This window comes from Arachis hypogaea, chromosome 11 (assembly GCF_003086295.3).
Source record: "Arachis hypogaea cultivar Tifrunner chromosome 11, arahy.Tifrunner.gnm2.J5K5, whole genome shotgun sequence".
NCBI lineage: Eukaryota > Viridiplantae > Streptophyta > Magnoliopsida > Fabales > Fabaceae > Arachis > Arachis hypogaea.
This window is the reverse complement of record NC_092046.1, coordinates 122,389,983-122,403,792: the sequence shown is the minus strand read 5'-3', so window position 1 is coordinate 122,403,792 and position 13,810 is coordinate 122,389,983. Positions and strand designations below refer to the sequence as shown.

The window sequence follows — 13,810 nt, the reverse complement described above, 5'->3', positions numbered from 1 at the left end:
TGCTTTAGTAAAGGTTGACTAAGTGGGATTGAAAATCCAATTCCCATCACACCTGATAAGGATAACTAGGATAGAAATTCCAATTCTTATACCTTGCCAAGAGCTTTTATTATTATTAATTTATTTTCTGCCATTTAAATTACTTGCTCCTTATTTCAAAAACCCAAAAATTCTACCTTTTTTATAATCAATAATAAATCATACTTCCCTGCATTTCCTTGAGAAGACGACCCGAGGTTTGAATACTTCGGTTATTTATTTTTATTGGGTTTGCTTTAGTGACAAATAAAACTTTTGTACAAAAGGATTCTCTGTCGGTTTAGAAACTATACTTGTAACGCGACTATATTTTTACAAAATTCTAAATTAGCAGAAAATCTGTTCGTCAGCGGGGGTGATCTCATCATAGAATATCTGGAGTTGGACCCAGTCTGTAAAGATATCTGGAGGGCACTTCCTGAGCAACTCTTTGTACCTCTCCCAAGCTTCATAGAGGGACTCTCCTTCATGTTGTCTGAAGGTTTGAACATCGTTTCTGAGCTTAGTCAACCTCTGAGGTGGGAAGAACTTGTTTAGAAACTTAGTGACCAAGTCTTCCCATGTGGCTATGCTCTCCTTGCATTGATTATCCAACCACTGCATATCCTGATCTCTTATAGTAAAAGGAAAAAGCAACAAAGGATAAACCTCAGCCAAGATGCCATTTATCTTGACAGTGTCACAAATTTGCAAAAAATTTGAGATAAATAAATTCGAATCTTCTTGCAGGCTCCCACTGAATTGACAATTTTGTTGCACTAGAGTGACAAGCTGGGACTTTAATTCAAAGTTATTGGTATTTGACAGTAGGTGTCACAATGCTACTTTCACAACTCCTTGGATTAGGAGTAGTGAAAGATCCAAGAGTCCTCCTAGGTTGAGGAGCATTAGCATTGTGATTTGCATTCTCTGCCATCTTGAAATCAAGCTCTTCTTCTACTACCTCTTCAATTTCTTCTTCAACTCTTTGATTTCTAGCTTGTTTCTTTGTCTCCAAATAGTTCTTTTAATCTCGGGATCATATTGAAGAGGTTATTTATCCCCGTTGTTTTGCATATAAAAAAACAACAAGAAAATCAAATTGGAACTCCTTTCAGAGTGTGAAGGAAATTCCAGGGGGAAAATAAAATAGAAACAGTAAATAAACAAAAGAAAAAAAAGGTCTAATCTAGGTAATCAATTGATTGGTAGTTTGTTAACCACAATTAATCCCCAGCAACGGTGCCAAAAACTTCATGCAAATTTTACAAACCACAAAACACTGGCAAGTACACCGAGTAGTATCAAGTAATAACTCACGGTGAGTGAGTATCGATCCAATGAGGATTAAAAGATTAAGCAAGCAATGATCAATTGATTAATCTAGTTAGACAATCAAATTAGGATTTTAGAGAGCTTTAAACATAAACAACAATTAAATAAGAGTAGACAATGAATATTAAAAAGTGATATGATTAAAAGAGTTAAGGTTTTAGAGATGTTAAAACTTCTGGATCAATACTTTTCATTTTTTCACCTTGATCATGCAAAGATACTCTTATGAAAAATCATTAGTAATCAAACTCCAATCCCATGGTGATTTAATTTATTTTTAACCTAATTAATTGCTAATCCTTTAGTCAATTATTTAAGAAAAGAGTTAAGCATGTTCATTGATTTATAAAGCCACATAATTCATAAAAATATCCTCTAGTTGATTTTATGTCACATATCAAATCTAGTTTCAAAACTTAAGAGTTGTGAGAATTGGTTTTCAAGCTTAATTCAGTTAATCAACTTTTCCAAGAAGTTAAAAGAATTCAAGTCAGAGAAAAATTGTTTCCCAACACATTCAAACCCTTTAGGAAGAAGAATGAAAACTTTTTTTTAAAAAGATATCAATGCATAAATCAAAGGTAGAAAAAAAGCTAGTATATTAATCCATGGAATCAACAAAGCTCCTAACCTTAACCAAGGAGAATTAGTTACTCATGTTCTTCAAGGAAATCTTTAGAAAACAGAAACTATCGAAGAGGAGTAACGATCGGATTTTTCTGCCGGTAAAGAATTTTTATAAAAATATAATCGCGTTGTAAGTATAGTTTCTAAACCAATAGAGAATCCTTTCGTACAAAAGTTTGGTTGTCACAAGTAACAAAACCCAATAAAATTTATAACCGAAGTATTTAAACCTCGGGTCGTCTTCTCAAGGAATTGCAGGGAGGTATGATTTATTATTGGTTATGTAAAAAGGTATATTTTTGGGTTTTTTTAATGTATAAGATAAAAAGCAAGAATAGTAAATGGCAAGAAAGTAAACTGTAGGAATTAATTTAAATAAATAATAAAACTCTTGGCAAGGTATGAGAACTGGATGTTCTATCCTAGTTATCCTTATCAATTGTGAAGAGAATTGGATTTTGCTCCCACTTTGTTAACCTCTAACTATGAAGGTAAGTTAAGTGGATGAATCAATTTGATTCCTTAGGTCCTAGTCAATTCCTAAGAAAAGACTAGAGTTATTAGAATTCAAATCAATCAGCAAATTCCAATGTTCAAACAACAGCTGAGTTTAATAACTCAAGTGTTACCAATTACTTAACCAAGGCCAAAAGAAGAAAATAAATCTACTCGAATAAAAATGCCTTCAGATGGGAAGCAGCAGTAACATAAATAAAAGAAAAAAAAATCTTAAATTTGAAATACCTCAAATTGCATTTAAACATAAATTCAAGTCCTAACATGGAAAGGTTCATAAACCATATTGAAAAAATAAATAACAATTAAAGTAATAGAATAAATAAAACTAGAAAGTAATTTGAAGGAATATTGAACCTGTGATTAAAGAAATAACCATAAACTGAAAGGAATCCTAATTCTAAAAATCTAAATCCTAAATCATAAATCCTAAGAGAGAGCAGAGAGCCTCTCTCTCTAAAAGCTACATCTAAAACCTAAAAATTATGAATTATGAGCCATGTCTATTGTTCGGATGCATTCCCTCACTTTATAGCCTCTAATCTGTGTTTTCTGGGTCGAGAACTGGGTCAGAAACAGCCCAGAATTCGCTGGTTGCGAATTCAAATACGCTGATTTTCGCAGATGCGACGCGTCCACGTAGAGCACGCGTTCGCGTCACTTATCGTCAAGGAAACTATGGAAAATTATATATCATTTCAAAGCCCCGGACGTTAGCTTTCTAACAAAACTGGAACCGCATCATTTGGACCTCTATAGCTCAAGTTATGATCGATTTAGTGCGAGAGGGTCAGGCTGACAGCTTTGCAGTTCCTTTAATTTCTTGTATTCCTTCTACTTTTGCATGCTTCCTTTCCATCCTCTGAGTCATTCCTGTCCTGTAATCTCTGAAATCACTTAACGCACATATCAAGGCATCAAATGGTAATAAGAGAAGATTAATATTAGCAAATATAAGGCCAAAGAAGCATATTTTCAATCATAGCACAAAATCAGGAAGGGGAATGTAAAACATGCATTTTGTATGAACAAGTGTATGAAAGATTGATAAAATCCACTCAATTGAGCACAAGATAAACCATAAAATAGTGGTTTATCAACCTCCCCACACTTAAACATTAGCATGTCCTCATGCTAAGCTCAAGAGAAGCTATAAGGGAGTGAAGAGGAATGGTAGAATGTTTGAAATGCAACCTATCTATATGAATGCAACTACATGCTAAGATGTTTCTATCTACTTGGTTAAAAGTAAATAAGCTCTTCAAGACAAACATAAATCAGATTTCACTAATTCAAATTATACAATAAAAGACAAGTAAACTTGTAAGAAGATAGCTCGTGAAAGCAGGGAACATAGAATCAAGCATTGAACCCTCACTGGTAGTGTATATCACTCTAATCTCTCAAGTGTCTAGGGTTAATCACTCTACTCTTCTCTAACCATGCTTTCTAAACTTTGTTCTTCATCTAACCAATCAACAAAAAATTAGTGTATCAATGCAAATATCATGAGGTCTTTTCAAGGTTGTAATGGGGCTAAGGTAAAGGTGAGGGTATATATATGGCTAAGTGAGCTATAAATTGAATCTTTGATTATCCTAAGTTCTCACCTATATACATACTCTATATACTTTTAAATTCATACCTTGCTACCCAAAATTCCCTCTTTTGCATATTTCACTTACTCATGCATCAACATTTCTCTTAACTTGTATCACACATGCATTGATTTTTTTTTATTAACTTAACATTGGGGTAATTTTGTCCCCTTATTTATTTATTTATTGAATTTCTTTTTTTGGATTTTTTTCTCTTTTTTTTAAAAAAGAAAAATAAACATAACTTATCAATGCACATGGATTTTTAATTTTTCTGGTCTCACATGAGTAGGTACCCAAATTTTCAATATTTTATCAAAGTAGAAACATAACACATTCCCTTATTAACCCATGTTCCCACAGTTTCCCCACACTTAATTGTTACACAATCCTTATCTTAAACTAACCAAAGATTCAATTGGGATATTTAATTGTTTTTCTGCTTAAGGCTAGTGATGTGGTTATAGAACAGAATAAATAGGGATAAAAAGGCTCAAGGTGGCTAATAAGGGTGATGTAAAAGATAGGCTTATTTGGGATAAGTGAGCTAATAACAAATAATGGCCTCAATCATATGCAAGCATGTAAATACACTAAATAGTGGACATATAGAATGGAACAAAGTAAAGATTGCAATCATAGAGAAGAAAACACATAAGAAAAAATATTATGGTTAAATAGTGTAACCATGTAATTAAGCTCAAATCTCACGGGGTTGTGTGTTCTTAGCTTTTTAAACTATATTCCAAATACAACTTCAAACAAATTTAACAAAAAAAATTTCAATTTAAATTAGTGAAATACTATAAAAATTTTTTGAAAAAGAAAATATTACTTCAACCAAGTGGTAAAATATGCACAAAATCAAATAAACATGCAATCAAACATGTAAATGCAATAATAAACTAATAAAGAAAATAAGACATTGGTGTTGAGAAGGAAATAACTAACCCATGGAAGTCGGTATCGACCTCCCCACACTTAAAGATTGCACTGTCCTCGGTGCATGCTGAGATGTACAAGTGGACGAGTTGCTACAACTGACGCTTGTAGATAGAGGCATCTTAGCTGGAGGTCTCTTGGTTCTTCTCCGTGTCGGTGTCTTGTCAGTGGCCTTCTCTTTTCCTTTCTTGGTACCCATGCCTAAGGAAGAAGAAAAAGGAAGAGTGTAAAATATAGAAAACTAAGACCGGAAGGGATGAAATTCCAAGTGATAAGGAATGCCAAAGGAAAGATGATAGCCCAACTACATGGTAGCTACAACATGTAGGGAAGACAACGATAAAGATCAAAAAGGGCAATTCAAAATAATTAGATGCAAGAGGATAAAAACATGCAAATAATAGGCATGAGAAGCATAGCTCAAGCATCAAGTAATAAATGTGCCAAATTAAAGAGCATATGTAATGATGACAATTGTGAATGATAATCCCAAATACATGTGGAGCACAAGTGTTGTGAAAAAGAGGTATGCAAGTGAAAGAGTAAAATAAGATAAGATTCAAAATGCCATAAAAGCTTTTTCACAAACACTGGGTGTGCAAGTTAAAATAGAGATAAAATTAATGTAATCTAAATGTATATGAGAGCCATATGTAAATGTCAATTGTCAAATCTCTCCTCAGAATAGCCACAGGCTCAAGTAAAATAAGGTACTATCCAAATAAAACTCCAACACCAACATAAAAATGCATGAAAAAGGATTGAAAAAGAAACCAAAAGGAATTAAGCTAAGATGAAATTGAGAAGAAAAAAGAACAAATAAATGCATTAAATTAAAGGGATAGAAGAGTAGAGGGGGAGAAGAAAAGAAAGAAAGAAGAAAGAAGAAGAAAGAAATTAGGATTTGGGGAAGAAAAGATAAGATATCTTGGCTGATCTGGATAAGTTGTGCGTCGCATATGACGCAGACGCGTGGGGCACGCGGTCGCATGACTTGATTTAAGCGAATGGCGCGAGGGCAGCCATGCGTTCGCGCAACTCTCTGTATCAAACCCATTTTGCCAAAAATTTGGGGTGACGTGATCGCGTGGTTGACGCGATCGCGTGAATGGCCTTTCTTTTAAAAATGATGCGGACGCATGGGGCACGCGTTTTCGCGTGGTAGGGCTTGTGCTTCTAGCATGGTTCCAGTCCCGCTCCATCATAACTTATTGCCATACACCCATTTACGTCGATTTCACAGGGCCACGCGTTCGCGTGGGTGACGCGGACGCGTGGGCATGTTTGTGCCTAAGGCACACCTCCAGCCACGCTTTCGTGTGACTCTCTGTCTAATTCTCTTTTCTTCATGATGCACCTATGATGCGGTCGCATCAGCGACGCCTACGCATCACGTGCGTGCTTTTTTTTATGCAGATGCAGATGCAAATGCAGACTATATGCATGAACACTAAGAAAAATAGAATAAAATAAAACTAAGAATAAAACAAAATAAAATAAAACTAAGACTGAAAAAGAATGATCATACCATGGTGGGTTGTCTCCCACCTAGCACTTTTAGTTATAGTCCTTAAGTTGGACATTTGGAGAGCTCCTTGTCATGGTGGCTTGTGCTTGAACTCATCTTGAAACTTCCACCAATGCTTGGACTTCCAATAAGCTCTATCAATACCAAGTAAATTCTTCAAGCTTTGATGGAGTTCTTCACAAGCTTTGAGCTCCCAAATTTGATCCTCATATATTCCTGGATCCTAAATCTTGTTTCTATACCCGTCTTCAAGTGGATCATGATGATTCCATCCGGGTGGTAAGCAATCCGAATTCTCACTAAGGCATCCAAACAGCTTCCTAGACCCATTCAATCGAGCTCGCTTCCTATACCCATTCAATCGAGCTCTACACCAATACTTGCACTTCAACTTGGAGTGTGCAACCGTATTGAACCTTACAGGGCAACTCCTACCACTAACCACTTTCCTCTTACTCTTAATGCCACAAAGAGCTCTAAGTTGACCATCTGTCTCAAGTAAACCATATTCAAGTGGGATGAGAAAGCTAAGGGATATGAATTTTACCCACTTGAATGTTGTGAAGGATGATGGTAACTTAGGCGGAGAGGTCTCCAACAACTTTGGCAAGGTGATTTCAAGCTCCACTCCCTTGTGCTCTTCTTTGATAACTTCCACCTCTTTGGAAGCTTCTTCAGTTTTAACCTCGTCCTCTTGGTAGCTTTCCTCCAATTCAATCTCTTCTTTATTGCTCACCAAGGGCATAGGAGGTTGTGTTTCTTCTTCTTTAATCTCCATCTCTTGATCAACCTCTTCCAAGTCTTCAACCACTTTTTCCTCTTTAATAATTGCTGCTTTGTTCAGTTGTTTTAGTATAAAATCGTACTCATCCTTGATGATTTCCTTTCCATGACAGCTCCTTTCAACTATTCCTTCATCTTCAAGGGTCTCTCCTACCTTCACCCTTTGGGCCACCTCTTGCTCTAAGACAAGATCAGGCTCCTCCTTCACTAATTCTTCAACCACTCCTTCGACTTCAAGGGTCTCCACTACCTTCATCTGTATGGCCTCATCTAGCTTCTTATGAAGTATGGATTTGCGAAAATGATTCCTTCTTTCTTATTCCATATCAATAGCATAACTGGGATCATCTTGCTCTTGGATTGATGGATGTGGGTGCTCTTCCATGGAGGGTGGTGATGGGATGAAAAGATTATTATGTGGTTGAAAAGGAAGCGCACTAAAGTTTGAGGGTTGAATATTAGAGGTAGAGGGTTGGTTCATGCGGGATATAAGATTTTGGAGTGTAGAGGTGAGGCCAATGATGTTAGAGATGAGTGTATTGTTATCCAATGGAGGTTGTGAATATTGAGGTGGTGGTTCTGGGTGTGGTTCATATGGTGGTTGGTGTGGTTGATGTGGGTTAGGGTCATATAAGGGTGTTTGGTGGTAAGGTGCTTGTGAGTATGGTGGTTCAAAGGTACGTTGGGGAGGCAGTTCATAAGCATATGGAGGGGCTTGTTGGTAATTACAAGGGGGTCCACCATATCTATTGGCTTGGTATGCATCACAGAATGGTTGTTGGTTATAGCGCATTGGAGGGGGTTGTTGCCAAGAGGGTTGGTACTTTTTTTATCAGCTGCTAATGTAATTTTTTATCAGCTAACTTGTTGCTAATGTAATTTTTGGACCCAACTGTATTAGCAGCTAACTTTTTTATCTTCAAATCTTGAAGGTACTTTTCTTCTTGTTTTCATATTTTGAAAATGTTGAATAATTGTTTCATTAACAACTTTTGAAATACTATATTCTAACCAATTGCCAAATTCATTAAATCAATCAACATTAAATCTACGAAGAGAAGTCCTAAAATATGTTTGTGGAAAATCATGTTTTGTTGGTTGACATGGACCTTTTTGCAAATAAGCTCGTCTAACTTCATCTCTGTCATTTAGATCATAATTTAAAATTTTGGGTTATTGTCCAGGATCAGCTACTAGACTTTTTACATTAAATTCTAAGAACTTTTTATTAGAAGAAACTAATGGAGTGACTTAAGATTTTAGTGGTAGCTTTTTTTTAAAATATTTTTTATTACTATTTCTAAAAATAAAAAAAACATATATTCTAAATTAGTAAATTGATCAATTGATTTTAGAAATTTATATGCAACATAATTACATATAATAAAATAGAATGAAAGATAAACAAATAAATAATAAGGATCACTAAATTGAGAATAAAAAATTATATTAATACCTAAACTATAATTGCTTGAATTAAAATTTGCAATTAAAAATATCAAAAAAAGAAACAATGAAATTGAAAGATACGTAGAGTCATAGAGTGCTATATAAAAAAAATAGAGAATTAAAATTTACCTTTTGATGAAGGGAAGATAACCACTAGATAAGGAATAGAAAAAGAAGGTTAAAAATATAAAACTAAGAAGAGGGTTTAAGAGAATAAAGGAGTGGTGACTGCTGAGATTTGAGAATGGGAGAAGACTAAATTTGATTAGGTTAACTAATAGTCAAAATGATAGAAAGATAAAATGGGTTTTGGACTTTAAATAATTGGACTTAGTTTATTTGTAGTAAGTCATTTAAAATTTAAAATGGGGACATATTATTGAAAGAACTGAAGATTGATGGTTTAGAAGTTATAGTAAACTCTCGTTACAAGTATAGTTACTAAACCAAGCAATCAACCTTTCTTACAAACGTTTTGGTTGTCACAAGTAACAAACCCCTAAATAAATTGATAACTGAAGTATTTAAACCTCGGGTCATCTTCTAAAGGAACTGCAGGGAAGTATGTTTTTATTATTGGTTATGAAGATTGTAAATTGGGGTTTTTAACATGAGGAACAAGTAATTTAAATTGCAATTGAAATAAGTAAAAGACTGTAAAATAAATAAATAACTGTAAAATAAACTTTTGGCAAGGTATGAGAAATTAGAAGTCCTATCCTAGTTATCCTTATCAATGTTGATGAAGATTGAATCTTAATTCCACTCAGTTAGTCTTTACTTAAAGTAAAGAAAAGTCAAGTGACTAATTAGTTTGATCTTCAAATCCTAGTTAATCCCTAAGGAAAGATTGGGATTATTGAAGTTCAATTCAATTAGCAAAGATAACAATTATCAATCATGTTTGAGTTTGATAACTCCTGAGTTACTGATTTCTTAACCAAGACCAAAAAGGGAAAAGTAAATCTACTGGAATAAAAATGCCTTTAGATGGGAAGCAACAGTAATATAGATTAAAGAAAGCAATAATAAACTGAAATACCTCAATAACATTAAATTCAAAGAGTAATCTGTAACATAGAAGAGTTCATAAATTAAATCGAAAATAAATAAAAGGGAATGTTGAACCTGATAGAAAGAGATAATCCTGAAAGCGAATAAAATTCTAAATCTAAATCCTAAAAGAGAGAGGAGAGAACCTCTCCCTCAAAACTACATCTAAATCATGAATACTAACTAATTGGAGACTCTCCTCTAAATGGATGCATATGCGGACGCTTAAGGCGCGCGATCGCGTCAAGCACGCGGTCGCGTCACTGCCATTTTGCGCTGGCACGCAGTCGCGTCGTCCATGCGATCGCGTCACTGCCAGTTTTTTCAAAAACTCCATTTTGTGCTTTCCTTCCATTTTTGTATGTTTCCTTTCCATCCTTTAAGTCATTCCTGCCTTAGAAGATCTGAAACTACTCAACACACGAATCACGGCATTAAATGGAAGTAAAGGGTAATTAAAATAATTACTTTTAAAACATAAGAAACATGTTTTTCACATACATCACATAATAAGGAAGAGAAAGTAAAACCATGCAATTTATATGAATAAGTGAGTGAAGGATTGAATAAATCACTTAAATTAGGCACAAAATATATCATAAAATATGGGTTTATCAATTATATATGTATATTTTTTTAAAAAAAAATTAAAATGAGAGTGGGGGCAAGTGCCCCCTCATTGCACTATATAGGTCCGTCCTTGCCAACAATGCACTAAGGCACCTCTCTCGCAATGAAGTAAAATGGTAACGAGTTTCAGTTTATGGTGCCTGGAACCACAAACGAAAATGAATTCACACATGCGAAGCTCACCTCCTCATATGTATTTCGTATAATCTCACCGTTGTGGTAAACTACTATATTTGCAGTACCCTCTATCGCACCAACAATGCACTAAGGCACCTCTCTCGCAATGAAATAAAATGGTAACGCGCTTCGGTTTTTATAGCCAGAGGACTGATGCGTGAGCATCATTGATGTCTTTTCTATGTGATTTATATGGTATTCCGCTGATTTATTAGAGGATTTTAGTAGATTATCCCCCATTTGATGCTACTTTGAGTTTTGTGGCTTTTGATTGATTTCAGATAGCATTCGGATGAAGATCTGATGAAAAGTGCATGAAGAAGTAGAGGAGCATCATGCGTACGTATCACTGGAGTAGTAAAGGGAGTCATGTGTACACATGTGCTGAGCGTACGCACGTTTGCAAGAGCTTAACAAGCCAATTCCATTCTGGACACCTAGCACTAAATTCCTAGCCACCAGTGTTTAGCACTGAGAGACTTATTTTACGTGCAAGGCCATTTTGCTTGGTTGGCGCTAAATGCCCAGTCACCGGCGTTTAGTGCCGGTAGCATGCACACAAATGGGGACCACGCGAGCACAATGCATCAACGGAAGGTTTCAAGATTTGATTTCAAATCAAATAACAATTAGAAAAGATTTGTTAGGTTTTATTTAAGTTTCAAATCAATTTTAATTAAGACTATAAATAGGATTGAGATTCGTCCTTGCGGGGATTTCTCTCCTCCTAATTTTTATTTCGCACTTTTACACTTTTCTCTGCTAGGGTTTTCTACACTATGAGCAACTAAACCTCCATTGTTAAGGTTAGGAACTCTATTTCCTTTAATGGATTAATAATTATTTGTTCTTCTACTCTTGATTAATGCATTGATTATTGTTTAAGAATTGGTTTCATTCTTCATCCTAAGGATTAATGATTATTGGAAAATAACTCTAATCTAACTTGAGTTCTATTTGAATCTTAAAAAAGTTATATTATTAGAATTACAGCTTGAAACCAATTTCTCACAACTCCTTAATTATCTGGACTTAATGTGGTACGTGACATATAACTGCATCATGCTTTTGGGTTCTTAGGGTTTTTATGGCTTATAAATCAGAATTTAAACTTAACCCTCTAATACAATTGAGTGATCAACGAATTGACGGTCGGTTGGATTAGAGGAGATTGGATTGCCTAGGAATAGAAATTTAATCACTTGGAGTTTGCTATAAACTTAATCATTGCATGATCAAGGTAGTTGACATTGAATATTAATCCGGACATTTAAACATCTCCGAAGCCTTAACTCCATTCTCATATTGTTTTCTCAACCATTTACTATTCGCTTTTCTTAGTTTATTACTTTTTGTGCTATTTGACAATCAAAACTCTGAATTTAATTTGTCTAACTAGAATAGCTAATCAACCATTGCTTGCTTAGTCCATTAATCCTTGTGGGATCAACACTCACTCACCGTGAATTATTACTTGGTACAACCCGATGCACTTGTCGGTAAGTTGTAGATTGTAAATTCCGCACCAAGGACCCACCTCACAGGTTACATGTTGAAATCGCATTCAATCAACAATTGACACGTGTACAACATGCACTATGCGTGTTGCTTGGATGCTCGCCACGTGTTCAACATGCAGGGTGCGTGTTGCCCCTGATCCTTACACGCGTCCACCATGCTTCCTACGTGGTAACTCAGCACGTATCTTGCATGTTGGGCCTGCCCTACCTATAACGTTTACCCACCGATATATACACTAAAAGGCTCATTTCCAACAAAACACGTATTTTTTCATATAGAAAAAAATGGGCCTAAATTGTTAAGTATATTTTATTTAAAAAATTTATAAAAAATATAGAATAAACTATAATTTGTACCCATAAACTTTGTGAATACTGATAAAAGTACCCATAAAATAAAAAAACTAAGGTTGTACCCATGAAAGACGAATTTCATGTGACAAAAGTATCCAAACCCTAACTTTTTTTTTACTTTTTAATAAAATTTCCAAATTATCCCCACCCTTTATCTTCTCTCCTAAATTCCAAACCTTCACAACCCTCACCACCATTAACACCTTCCTGATTACTACTGCCTCCCCCTCTCCACAGAATCCCCTTTTCTTATAGTCGGTTATGCACTCTACTCCAGTCTCCTCACCATCATCAACAAGTACGCCATCACCCAATTCAACTACCCTGGCCTCTTAACCTTACTTTCGCTCTCGGCGTCTACCTTCTCGTAAAATTAGGGTTCCTCCACTACGACCCTTTCACTATCGACACTGCCAAACGCTTCTTCTCCGCCGCACTTGTCTTCTTCTCGCCATCTTCACCAACACCAACCTTCTCCACCACGCCAATGTTTCGATCTCTTATCCCTCTCCTCCTCATCCTTGTGGACACTATCTTCTGCCACTAGCCTTGCCCCCTCCAAGCTCACATTTTTCTCCCTCGTCGTTATCCTCATCGACACTGGGGTATATCGCACCACTGATTCTATTTTTACCCTCACTGTTTATTCTTGGACTTTTTCTTATCTTGTCACAATCACCACTGAAAAACTTTACATCCAGCCATGGTCATGAATCTAGGGTTGAACACTTGGGATTTTGTTTTGTGCAACAATTTGTTGTCTCTCACGATTGCATCCTTGTTCTGATTCTTTATCGGTGAGAATCTTAAAGTTTTCGATGCTCTGAGATCCGATTCCAGGTGGTTGTTTTATCCCAGTGCTCTTTTAATTATGCTTAGTTACTTATAGCTGAGCTCACAACTACTCAAAAAAATTTTTAACAAAAAAAAAGATTATAATAATAAAGGGTGATGATAATAATGCTGGTAGTGGTGACAATGGAGAGGAGGAGAGGCGGTAACGATAAAAAAAGATGTTGATGGTGGTGAGGGTTATGTGAAAGTTTAGAATTTAAAATAAAAAAATAAAATATGAAGATAATTTAAAAATTTTATTAAAAAATTAATAAAATATTAAAGTTTAAATATTTTTATCATACAGAATCAATCTTTTATAAATATTTATAAAATTTATGGGTATAAATAATAGTTTATTCAAATTTTATATATTTACGTTCATTACCCCGTGTATATATAGTAGTAAACTTGAAAATTGGAATCTGTGGGCCATTAAGTCACAA

The 13,810-nt window shown here is 35.1% G+C and overlaps 1 non-coding gene and 1 pseudogene across 1 annotated transcript; both read left to right on the top strand.

The window, feature by feature from the left end:
* Positions 1–436: 436 nt before the first annotated feature.
* LOC112724365 (small nucleolar RNA R71) lies at positions 437–543 on the top strand. The gene has a single exon (XR_003163530.1). It is a non-coding gene; the product is annotated as a small nucleolar RNA R71 (small nucleolar RNA).
* A 4,990-nt stretch (positions 544–5,533) lies between these two features.
* LOC112721706 (GDP-fucose transporter 1-like) lies at positions 5,534–13,419 on the top strand (annotated as a pseudogene).
* Positions 13,420–13,810: the final 391 nt, after the last annotated feature.